This window comes from Podarcis liolepis (genome assembly GCF_965112155.1).
Source record: "Podarcis liolepis genome assembly, chromosome: 15".
NCBI classification, from domain to species: Eukaryota; Metazoa; Chordata; class Lepidosauria; order Squamata; family Lacertidae; genus Podarcis; species Podarcis liolepis.
In genome coordinates, this window is record NC_139566.1 from 29,138,516 (window position 1) to 29,150,152 (window position 11,637).

At 43.7% G+C, this 11,637-nt stretch overlaps 1 long non-coding RNA gene across 1 annotated transcript; it reads left to right on the forward strand.

The window, feature by feature from the left end:
* Window positions 1-5,756: 5,756 nt before the first annotated feature.
* Window positions 5,757-6,814, forward strand: LOC310693898. Its single transcript, XR_014519409.1, has 2 exons — window positions 5,757-5,888; window positions 6,003-6,814. It is a non-coding gene; the product is annotated as an uncharacterized lncRNA (long non-coding RNA).
* Window positions 6,815-11,637: the final 4,823 nt, after the last annotated feature.

Consider the following 11,637-nt stretch of genomic DNA (forward strand, 5'->3'; position numbering starts at 1 on the left):
ACTCATGCACAGGGCAATGCACACTGCAGGTGGCCAAATATCATTGCAGCTGGATTTAAGAAAGGTGCCTGTAGAGCAAACAATAAGAGCACATCTGCACATTGCTGAACTTTTTTTACATGTGGCACAGATGTTAAGATACAACACAATCCCACACACAGGAAGAATAAGGAGTGCTTCACTTGTAGTTCTAAAAATCATTTAATATGTCAACATGAATGGAAGATATTTATATTGTAGCTGTTGTATAAGGGATTATTATTTTGACCGGAATGTAATTGAAATTAATAAGATTTTGGAACACAGAAATAAAGAAAATCATCAAATCTAGCATGTGCAGGGGGACCCAAATTATATAATTTGCTGTTTGAAAATTGGTATTAGTAATTGTATTATAATTTGGTATTGTTATAACGAGGCTATTATTGATTGTAATTGAAAAATTAATAAAAATTATTATCTAAAAGATATAACAAAATCATAGCATAGTTAAGATACAAGAAAATCGCTCTATGAAGTTTGGTGCTGGTTAAAACTAGCCCCATTTTCTTGCATGGATAGGCACAGTAATGCTCTTATTAATGTCTGCAGGATTTAAATAAGCACTTCTTGCACTTCTCAGGTACTTCTCAGGTAAGGGTATGAAGGTCTCATCTTTCTTACGCATATTTCCCAACAGCAGAACTATTTATATTGTTCATTGATCACCATGCCTGTCTGATATTTGTGAGCACCAAAAAATAAAAATAAGATCAAGGTCTTTTTCATAATATTTTTTATTAATTTTCAATTACAGTCCAATAATAGTCTCAGGAATGCTTTCCAAGGACACTGAATTTGCCAGCTGTCTCTCTCTTGGTGTTTGCTCTTCTAGCTGCTCCTCACCCAGCATTTCCCAGCTTCCCCCCTCTGTGCTATGCCCTTCTGCAAACCACTGTTCTAAATCAATACCGTCTTCCTCCCACTAGGAAGGTTCAGGAGAAGGGGGTGGGGGCGGCCAAATGGCTGACAGATGCCAAAGATGTGCTGCCTGTTGAATATGCCAGAAAACTCTTCCACGAAGTTTACTGTTGGTTAAAATCAGCCGTGGGGGACCCTGAATTGATGCATCACAATCCTGTCCTGATGACATCACTGGGTTAACCCGGTAACAACATTAGTCTTAAAATATCTGCAAGATTTTATAAAATCTGCAAGATTTTATTAAAAAGAAAACAAAAAATAGTCCTCATCAGCCAAAGGGGTTTGGTAATGTAATGAAGGGTTGTGCTGAAATTGCTGAGTATTTCTTGGATGGAATGGACCCTACTAGGTGTCAAGTCTGCTATTTCATATATATTTTTTCCTTTGGGCTCCAACCACCATCTGTATGTGGCCCCTGAAAGGTTCTCTGTGAGGGAATATGGCCCTGGGGTTTATTCTTCACTTGTGAACTAGAAGTTAGATCCAGATGTTGATACTGTGTCCTGCGCACAGGAGAGGGAGGCTTCAGCAGAAACCTCCTTGGAAACTTGAAAATTTTTTGACTGGATTGGGATGTAGCCTGAGAAGAGGTGCTTGGGAAGATTATCAAGGACAGGGCCTGTTAAGACCCTTCCTCATTCTCTAATTCCTTTATTTCCTAAGTTTCCATCTTCCTTCCTTCCAATTGCTCTCTCTCAACACTTATTAGTGTGCATAAAGAGCTTATGTCTCTTATTCTGGAACAGAACCAGGAACCTTCCCTCTTTGCTTCAAATAATCTTCCTCTTGCAAATGTATTCTCTGTTCATTGGCCAGGATACAACGTCGTGCCTCCTCAGAGGAGGAGCGGCTTTTCTAGCAAAGCCAATGGACACCAAGAACATAATATAACAGACCCTTCATCTATTTCCTGCAGTATTTAAGAAGGAAGGAGGAAATCTCCCTCCAGTTATCTGTTTCTTTTAGAAAGTCAGACTCCTCTAGGGAGCTCGCCATGGCCTGGGCTCTGTCCTTCCTTGCACTTCTCAACTGTTTCTCAGGTAAGGGTATGTAGGACTTGCTTTCCATAGGTTTCTGGGTCTACAATGCCACTTATATCCTAAGTTTATCGTAGCACGCTTATAGTATTCATGAGCAAAACAAGTGAATCAAGGTAATTTCTTCTTCTTTCTTTTTGAAAAGGTGTCCTTTCTCAACACACAATGACTCAACCGGCTTCCGAGTCTGTGTCCCCAGCACAAACAGTTAAGCTCTCCTGCACTGCCAGCAGCAGCGTGGGCACTATTTACTGGTATCAACAGAGAGCTGGCCAGGCCCCTCGCTTTGTGCACTGTGATGGCTGCAGCAGGGGAACAGGGATCCCAGATCGGTTCACCGCTTCCCGCTCTGGAACCACAGGCTATTTGACCATCACCGGCACTGAGACTAAAGATGAGGCTGCCTATTACTGTGCTGCTTGGTTCAGCAGCATGTGGCACAGTGCTAAAGTCTGATGGGGAACTGAGACAAAAACCTCCTCCCTCCCTCCAGTGCAGGGAGCTGAGAAATATTGCAGTGTTTGGTTTGATGTGTGAGTGCCAGGAGGCGGTTGGAGGATGGATGGTGGCCAACAGATTGAGGTTGCATCTTGATAAGACAGAAGTACTGTTTTTGGGGGACAGGGGGCAGGTGGGTGTGGAGGACTCCCTGGTCCTGAATGCGGTAACTGTGCCCCTGAAGGACCAGGTGCACTACCTGTGAGTGATTTTGGGCTCACAGCTGTCCATGGAGGCGCAGGTCAGTTCAGTGTCCAGGGCAGCTGTCTACTAGCTCCATCTTGTACGCAGACTGTGGACTGTCTCGCCAGAGTGGTGCATGCTCTAGTTATCTCCCGCTTGGACTACTGCAATGTGCTCTACATGGGCTACCTTTGAAGGTGACCCAGAAACTACAACTAATCCAGAATGCAGCAGCCAGACTGGTGACAGGGAGTGGCCGCTGAGACCATATAACACCGGTCCTGAAAGACCCACATTGGCTCCCAGCACGTTTCCAAGCACAGTTCAAAGTGTTGGTGCTGACTTTTCAAGCCCTAAACGGCCTCGGCCCAGTAGGCCTGAAGGAGCGTCTCCACTCCCATTGTTCTGCCCGGACACAGAGGTCCAGCTCCGAGGGCCTTCTGGTGGTTCCCTCACTGCGAGGTTACAGGGAACCAGGCAGAGGGCCTTCTCGGTAGTGGCGTCCGCCCTGTGGAACACCCTCCCTTCAAATGTCAAGGAAATAAACAACTATCTGTGTTATGTAGTGTAGTTTCACCCTGGGCCAACAGGGGGATACTGTATATAGTTTTCACTCAGGTCTGTAGATAGTTTTCACTCAGGTCCGCGGCAGTTATTTTAGGCGGGAACTCTGGGCTGTTGTGGTTACAATGTTGACAGCCGGCTGCCTATAAATACAGGCCGGCTGAGCTGTTCGCAGTCAGTTCTATTCCAGCTTACCATAATAAAGAGCTTCTTGAAGAAATCGCTGTGCCGGCTGCTATGTCAACCCACGACATAACAATCTGACTTTCAGAAGACATCTGAAGGCAGCTCTGTTTAGGGAAGTTTTTAATGTGTGATGTTTTATTCTGTTGGGAGCTGCCCAGAGTGGCTGGGGAAACCCAGCTGGATGGGCAGGATATAAATAATAAATGATATTATTATTATTATTATTATTATTATTATTATTATTATTATTATTAATGTGTGCCTGAGTCTCTCGCAAGAAACTTCCGCAGAAACTGCTGCTTGCCTTCTATCACTGTGCCATTGAGAGCGTGCTCACTTATGGCTTATGTGTGTGGTACGGAAGCTGTACTACCCGGGACAGGTTGGGGTTGTGCAGAGTTGTTAAGGCAGCAGAGAGCATTGTTGGCTGCCCACTCTCCACCTTAGAGCAGATTTATGCCACAAGGTGCCATAGGAAGGCACTGGACATAGTAAAAGATCCATCGCATCCTGGTCACTGTCTCTTCGAGCTCCTGCCGTCGGGACGGAGATACAGGACGATGAAGACAAGAACGAGCCGTCTTAAGAACAGCTTCTTCTCCAGAGCAATCTCGGCCCTGAATGGGAAGCCTGGACTTTGAAAGTCATCTAATCTTCCTTGCTGTATTATACTGTATTGTTTTAATTAGTGTTTTGATTTTGTGTGGAGTGCCCTACCTGGGTGGATGGAGCAGCCAAGTAATTTCGTTGTCCCCGAGAGGGGGCAATGACAATAAAGATATTATTAGTAGTAGTAGTAGTAGTAGTAGTAGTAGTAGTAGTAGTATTGCCGGATGAGGCCAAAATGGCATCTAATCCCAGCCCCTTCTCTGAGTTGTGATCACCAAGCAACCACTCATGCACAGGGCAATGCACACTGCAGGTGGCCAAATATCATTGCAGCTGGATTTAAGAAAGGTGCCTGTAGAGCAAACAATAAGAGCACATTGTACAGCAAACATCTGCACATTGCTGAACTTTTTTTACATGTGGCACAGATGTTAAGATACATACAACAAAATCCCGCACACAGGACGAACAAGGATATAGTTTTGAGTTCCTCACTCGTGGCTCTATAAATCATGTAATGTCTCAACACGAATAGAAATTATTAATATTGCAACTGTTGTATAAGGGATTGTTATTTTGACCGGAATATAATAGAGATTATTTATTTATTATTTATATTGTGCATTGATCACTATGCCTGTCTGATATTTGTGAGCAAAAATAAAAATAAAGGTATTTTTATAATAATTTATTAATTTTTAATTACAGTCCAATAATAGCCTCATTATAACAATACCAAATTATAATACAATTACTAATACCAATCATTCTAATACCGAATTATATAATTTAGGTGCTCCCCACATGTGCTAGATTTGATGGTTTGATTATTTTATTTCTGCGTTCCAAAATGATTTATAGAAATACAAGTAAGGCACTCAAACTATATCCTTGTTCTTCCTGTGTGTGGCAATTATTTTGTCCGTGGTGTTTCCTTCTGTCCTTGTAAAATGTTATGTTTGCCAATAATAATAATAATAATAATAATAATAATAATAATAATAATAATAATAATAGATATAGGTCAATTGTCCTTTTCCCAAAGGTGTCATTTCACAGTCCCTTATGACTCAAACAGCCACCAAGCCTGTGTCCCTAGGGCAAACAGCTAAACTTTCCTGCCCCTCCAATGGTGAAGTGAACATTATTGCCTGATATCAACAGAGACCTGGACAGGACTCTCGCTATATGCTCTGTAATACCAGCAGCAGGGGCAGCAGGTGAGAAGGGATTCCTGATCAATTCACTGCTTCCCTCTCTGAGAATCTAGACTTTTGTTTTGCAGTTTTTGTAGACACAAGTCTGCACTGACTGCTGAATGCACTCAAATTGCTGTTCGTTCCAATCCAGCATTAAAAAGCAGGTTTTTGCAGGGAAAGTGCTGGAGGGAGGAAACCCTCCCTTCAAAAAATACATGGCGCAGGTAAGAATGGATGATCCCCAAGTCATTTTTGCATTACTTTTTAACAGGAAAATATATGTATTCCAGATTTCTGCATTAGATCTCTCTCAACTCATTATTGCACAGTGGTATTTCCCCCCTACACACAGGACTAAACCAATAGCCTTCTCTCTTCTTTTAAAAACACTCTTCCTTATGCAAATGTCCTCTCTGTCCCTTGGGTGGGCTGGAACATCCCGCCTCCTTGGAGAATGAGTGACATTCCTAGCAAAGCCAATGGGAGCCAATAGCTTTGCATGAGACCCTTCCTCTCCAGTTCCCTGGGGTTTTTAAGAAAGAAAGGAGGAAGGTTCCTACCAGTTCTCTGTTTCTTTGAGAAAGTCCAACTAGACAGCTCACCATGGCCTGGTTTCTGTCCTTCCTTGCATTTCTCAGCTACTTCTCCGGTAAGATTCCTTTTCCACATGTTTCTGGAACAACAACTCCAATGATCTTGTGTGCTTTTATGATGTTTGTGAACAACATAACTGAATCAATATATTTCTTTTCCTTTCGCAAAGGTATTGTTTCTCAACCCACGATGACTCAACCTGCCTCTGTGTCTGTGTCCCCGGGACAAACGGCTAAACTCACCTGTACAGCCAGCACTAGTACAAGCAGCTCCTATATTTACTGGACTCAGCAGAAATCGGGACAGGCCCCTCGTTTTGTGCACTGTGGTGGCTGCAACCGAGGGGAAGGGATCCCAGATCGGTTCACTGCTTCCCGCTCAGGAAACACAGGCTATTTGACCATCAGCAGCATGCAGGCTGCAGACGAGGCTGTCTATTACTGTGGGGCTTGGTTTAACAGTGGCAGCTTGCTGCACGGTGATTGTGTCTGATGGGGAACTGAGACAAAAACCTTCAATCTTTCTCTTAATTTGGTCTGAATGTGTATGCGACAACAGCTGCACAGATGTTATTGGCACAAAAATGGAAAGATACAACAACGCCGACCAAGGAAGAATGCCAAGCCAAACTGCTGGATTGTGCTGAAATGGCAAAATGAACTGTGAGACTTAGGAACCAAGAAGAAAAGGACTTTAAAAAAGAATGGAGGAAATTTATAATATACCTAAGAGATTATTGTAAGCAAATCCAAACGTTAACTGGATTCTAAGAATCACTTGCAAAGTAAAATAAGTTTATTGTTAATTTAGATAAATGGAGAATGTATTTATATGTAGGCTCCCCCTCAAAAAATAATAATAGTAGAAGGATCCATGAAACGGAGGGGGGAGTTATGAGATTCAGAGAATCTCATAAAATGAGTATATAAATGTTGATATAAATTTGTATTTGTAAAAACCAATAAAGATATTTCAAATACATATATATAAATTTGATCTGAATAGAACAGATGGATGGGACAGAAAAGACACCTGAGTGCACCCTTGTCTCCAGATCAGGATCATCCAGAGACCATTCATGCTGCAACTGATACACAATGTAGGCTGACAAGCGAATACCGTGGTACCTCGGGTTAAGAACTTAATTCATTCCAGAGGTCCGTTCTTAACCTGAAACTGTTCTTAACCTGAAGCACCACTTTAGCTAATGGGACCTCCTGCTGCCGCCGCACAATTTCTGTTCTCATCCTGAAGCAAAGTTCTTAACGTCAGGTACTATTTCTGGGTTAGCGGAGTCTGTAACCTGAAGCTTCTGTAACCTGAAGAGTATGTAACCCGAGGTACCACTGTATTTGGATTTAATAAAGGTGTCTTCCAGCAAGATCGGAAGTGCCAATTGCCTTTAAAAAAAGAAAAAAAGAAGAGCTATGTGACACAAGTAACTCAAATGTGCTGCTTGAGGTTTACAGCTGGTTAAACCCAGTTCAGGGTGAGACCCTTCCCCCATTATACAGTTTTTCTCCCCTCCCAATGTGCCCATCAAAAGTCACAATAGTTGGAGACAGAGCTAATGGCAACTGCCACCTATTCATTCTAGATTTCTCCCAGCCCTCCTTCCTCCTGAGTTCTAAACTCACAGTGCTGAGACTAAGGAAGAGGAGGAGGAAGCCAGGACCTCTCCCTTGACTAGATGTCAAGGATTGTGTCAGCTGCGTCCCATTGCTGACAGAGGGGGAGAGCGTGGAGAGACAGGAGGAGGTGATTAGGCAGGAATGTGGAAGGAGGGAGGAGCAGCCAAGTTGCAGTAGAAGCCTGAGATCCAAGAACATGGAGAAGGAAGGGGGGAGTTCCAGGGAGAAGACACAGACTGACAGTTTAAGCTCGGACTCAGAGGGAGGGCTACTGGAAATAGCCTATCCCAAGACACGTAGGCTCGCAAGAATTAATGGGAGGTGTGAACAGGAAAGGAAGTGGAAGTGGGCTATAAAAGTGGGAAGGGGAAGGGCCGGAACTCAGACTCGGCAACAGCTAATTTGGAAGCAGACGGAGTTCCAGAGTGATTTGTGTGTTTGGAGCAATAAACCGGAGTTAATTGCTGCCGGAGTTGTCTCGCTTCTGTGGGAGAGACCCAACCATTACAGATTGTAAGCAAGAGATGATATGATGAATGCAGTTATAGGTTCAGGCACCAGAGGGAGCTCCCTTCCTTACTATTGCGCTGCACCAAGTACGACAAGGGTGACATTCTGCCTCGCATGATTGTCAACTGTCTATGTCTGGCAGACTGTGAAATCGTGACACCTGCATCCTTCTGATGTAAATCATGGGGGTTTGGCTTTTGCTGCCCAACTCCCCATGGGACTCTGAGTCCCCTAACTCCATGATCTGTCAGAGAAGAATGGATGGAGGCTGGATCCAGTGGAAGGCAAGGCAGATATTTATTTTCCTGTTGCAACAGCGTTCCCTTCACTTCCTCCAAGGAAGGGGAGACCCTGAACAAAGGTGTGCAGGAACGTTTAAAGACTTTTGACATTGCCCAACCCCCTTAGCCTAAGACCACCCCAAAATCATCATGCGTACATCATAGGAGGCAGGTCTACAGCAGAAATCTTGCCTGCCAGGTTACCTGATAATAGTCTCTAATTGCATTACCTGGGCAGCCTGGCCATTCTTTTGTGATGGTAAATAGTTTAATTCCTGAATTCAGGTCACATCCTCACCCTATTCAAACACAAATACACCCTTAAGACAGGATTTGTAAGGGAAAAGAAAATGGGAAGGCTTTCCCCATTTGCCTCCCTTACTGCAGAGGAATATTTGAAGTCATTGGGAGAGTCAAAATGGCTCCAGGATTGCTCTCCTGTACCATTTCAGACACATGGTTCATATATTTAAATGTATGTGCATTTATTAATATTTATTCTTTATTTGAGGGACACGGGTGGCGCTGTGGGTTAAACCACAGAGCCTAGGACTTGCCGATCAGAAGGTCAGCGGTTCGAATCCCCACAATGGGGTGAGCTCCTGTTGCTCAGTCCCTGCTCCTGCCAACCTAGCAGTTCAAAAGCACGTCAAAGTGCAAGTAGATAAATAGGTACCGCTCCGTCAGGAAGGTAAACGGCGTTTCCGTGCGCTGCTCTGGTTCACCAGAAGTGGCTTAGTCATGCTGGCCACATGACCCGGAAGCTGTATGCCGGCTCCCTCAGCCAATAAAGTGAGAAGAGCGCCGCAACCCCAGAGTCGACCACGACTGGACCTAATGGTCAGGGGTCCCTTTACCTTTACCTTTATTCTTTATTTGAGACCTTTAAATTCTTAGGTTTAGTTCACCCACCTAACTTCCATTCACAGGTCAATACATCTTGCAGATTTTGGAAACGGCTTCTGTTGCCTCCATGACAGCCACTCTGCCCTCCTCAAAATATGTTAAACTTTCTAAACATTATCCATTCTAAAACATTTCAGCAGCAGCGCTGCCAAAGCCAACCCAACCCAAACCTACAGCAACGCCTTAATTATCCAGCCTGGAATTGGTATATAGGAACTTGGGAGAAAAACAATTAGCAACAAGTCCCAGTTGGTGGGCATTAAGTTGTATTATGTAAACCTTAATAACTGGCCCTGGGTTGTTTTCAACTAAAAACAACGGGCATTTCTGACCTTGCTGGAGCTGTTTGCTTTGCAGAAATACTTTCATGGGCTTGCAACGTGAACTGGCCATCTGCACTGCATGTTGATCAAACGTTCCTTCGGTGTTTTTGCATGGTTGGAATGTGTCTCTATGTCATATTAATGCCTCTCTCTTGCTTGGATGGAGGGCCGAAAAGTGTGTGGAGAAATTCGCCTGCTGTACAAAGGAACATGAAGTTGGTTTTTAATTTATTTTTGCTTTTTTCCACTTGTTTTTAACTTATGACTTTATCATCTGGTTATATATGTTTTTATATTGTAAACTGCTGCAACATATTTTTGTGATACATAGGTATATAAATATAAGTAAATAAGTAAATAAACACATAAACAAACAAACAAACAAAATCTCTGCCCTCTGTGGCCTCTTCTCCCCATCCTTGCTGGCACAGAAGACAATGTGTTTAATTATTATTTGATGATATTTAACTTTACTCTTTACTATTATATTCTAATAAATTATTGAATATTGCATTATGTGGTATAGGTTGTTTATTTTAAGGTTATGTTTTTATTATGACCTTTTGTATTGGAGCAGATGGTTATTAGGTGTGCGATCTTTGCTGCCTCCTTTGTTGTTTCTTCAGCTTGTAAGCCGCCTTGCGCATCGTAATATAGAAAGGTGGTATACAAATTTAAAGTGAAATTTTAAAAAAAGGAAATAAAAAAAAATGGATATGCACATTTTTAACCCCCTCCCCCCAATATAAAAACACTCTGTGGTCCAGTTTGGAAAAAGAAATCCGGTGCATATTTTTGATTTTGCTGTTCTTGAGCAAATGGAGGGGGTTCTTCCTGCCCCGTTTGCAGCCAATTAGCAAGCAGCAGATTTGCATAGAAGGGTGGACCCAAATCCTGGAGCCACTTAAGATGGGATGACAGGATATGGACCGGATCCATCTTGCCTCAGGAAGCCAAGTGTTCCGAATCTTCCATCATGACTTGGACTGTTGTCCTCGTGCTTTTTTGGACTTATTGCTCAGGTGAGGGTTGAAGGTTTTCAATTTGCAGCTTTACATAAGGCATGCCCTTTTCTGTTACTTTTTTTAAAAAAAGAGATCAGCTTGCTCAGAACCCTACAAAACCAAGCCAGGTGTTTACTCTTTTCTCTGTTTCCAGGTATCAGTTCGTTGCCTGTGATGACTCAGGCTCCCTCCCAGTCTGTGACTCTGAGGAACACAGTGAGATTCACCTGCACTTTGAGCAGTGGATATGAGGGCTGGAGCATCGAGTGGTATCAGCAAAGAGAGGGGCAGACCCCTCGGCTTGTGGTGTATTCTGATAGCTACAGAGCCAGTGGGATCCCAGATCGGTTCTCTGGCTCCAAATCAGGCAGCGAGCGTTATCTGACCATCACTGGTGCCCAACCAGAGGATGAGGCCACATATTACTGTGGTGCAGGTGACAGCAGTGGGTTGGCACAGTGATGCAATGACAATAGGAACCGATACAAAAACCTCTGCTGAAGGAAGGAAGGAAGGAAAGCATTTGCTTTGTTTCAAGAAGCATTTCAGATCTTCTGAAACAAGAATAGGAAACCACACTGCCCAATTGCGTGTTGAGGTCCCCAAGCCACCCCAAATAACTCACACATCACACGGAATTTTTGTTTAAGGTTTTTGGCATAATTTTGGCCACAACTTTATTAAAATACAAAAAATGTGAGTGGTTGCTTAGGCATTGGTTGCAACTATCTGCCCCCAGTGGGGACAGACTGACATTTCGCAAGCCTGCGAAAGTCAGAGAAGGGGAATACATTTTGGGGATAGCGACGGAGCAGGGAACCTGCCCTCAGCCCTCCCCAAATGCAACCAGGGGCTTTTGCATGGCCCAAGCTCCTTGCTAGGGTGGACAAAAGCAAAAGTGAGCCCCTGATTCCTCTAACGGAATCCCTTGCAGCAGCAGCAGCATTAGAGGGGCAGGCACAGCCAATCCATGCCCCTCAACCAACCAAACCATAAACCAATGCCTAACCGCAACCTTACCAGTTGTGACGATTTGCTACGCAGTAGGCAAAAAACAAATGGCACCAGCCAATCAGCCAGATGGACAAAATTCCTACCGGGCCCCTGCCCCAAGAGCAGACGACCCCATGACAGGCATACCAAGGTCAA